This window comes from Lottia gigantea, assembly GCF_000327385.1.
Source record: "Lottia gigantea unplaced genomic scaffold LOTGIsca_576, whole genome shotgun sequence".
Lineage (NCBI taxonomy): Eukaryota > Metazoa > Mollusca > Gastropoda > Lottiidae > Lottia > Lottia gigantea.
This window is the reverse complement of record NW_008709963.1, coordinates 18,857-20,026: the sequence shown is the minus strand read 5'-3', so window position 1 is coordinate 20,026 and position 1,170 is coordinate 18,857. Positions and strand designations below refer to the sequence as shown.

Here is a 1,170-nt window from a genome sequence, read left to right as displayed (position 1 = left end):
CAGTAGCACGGGCATACGAAAAAGTGGTGTTGGTTATGTTAAGATGGTTGAAGAGCAATAATTGTAATACACTGTGTTCCTAGAACATACAAGCAGACGTATCTTGTTGGACTTTGGCAGTAGCACGAGCATTACGAAAGAGTGGGGTTGGTTATGTTAAGATGGTTGAAGATGGTTGATTTCAAAGTTCTCGTGCAGTTGTTTGACTAGTGCTTTCATTTGACGGAGACGTTTAGAAATGGGGTCTTAGGTGAGGGAAACGTAGGTGATCGTGTCGGATAAGTTATGCTGGACGAGTGTATGGAATTCAGCCTTATCGATGACAACGCATGCCTTACCCTTGTCTGCTTGTGATGGATTTATCTTGGCGTAGGTCGACGATGGCTTGACGTTCATCATTGGTGAGGTTGCTGCGTTGTGGTTTAGCATTTCGAAGGAGCTCGTTGACTTGGTGACGAAATTCAGCTTTGTAGCTTTGTAACATTTTAAAATAAAAATTTATTTGGATATGACCGCTCTTCGTGAAGTCGTCCCTTGTAAGAAAAAAATATCCATTTTTTGCCCTAATTGTTTTTAATTAGCTTTTGAGTGATTTACCATGTGCCTGGGCCCTAATTAGAAGGAAAAGTCCCAAACATGGGTCAAATCGGCGTATTTCGCAAAGTTAGGTATCGGACCTTCACCCTTGGTATGGCTTAAAAGAGCAGATAATAAGCAACTTTTCCTGGGCTAACTTTTTTCCTATGGGAGATTTTTGAGCTGGGTTTTTTTCTAAATGTCTAGCTTGCCCATGTGCATATGCGTGGAGAATTTCAGCTTTGTCACTCTGTAACTTTTTAAAATAAAAATTTATTTGGATTTGAGCGCTTCTCGTGCAGTCGTCCCTTGTAAGAAAAAAATATCCATTTTTTGCCCTAATTGTTTTTAATTAGCTTTTAAGTGATTTACCATGTGCCTGGGCCCTAATTAGAAGGAAAAGTCCCAAACATGGGTCAAATCGGCGTATTTCGCAAAGTTAGGTATCGGACCTTCACCCTTGGTATGGCTTAAAAGAGCAGATAATAAGCAACTTTTCCTGGGCTAACTTTTTTCCTATGGGGGATTTTTGAGCTGGGTTTTTTTCTAAATGTCTAGCTTGCCCATGTGTATATGCGTGCAAAATTTCAGCTT

The 1,170-nt window shown here is 40.3% G+C and overlaps 1 protein-coding gene across 1 annotated transcript in view; it reads left to right on the top strand.

The window, feature by feature from the left end:
* LOTGIDRAFT_175946 (hypothetical protein) overlaps positions 1–1,170 on the top strand; it is a gene marked incomplete at both ends in the record, with an annotated part of 2,986 nt that overhangs the window by 377 nt on the left and 1,439 nt on the right. The gene's annotated exons all lie outside the window — the stretch shown is intronic.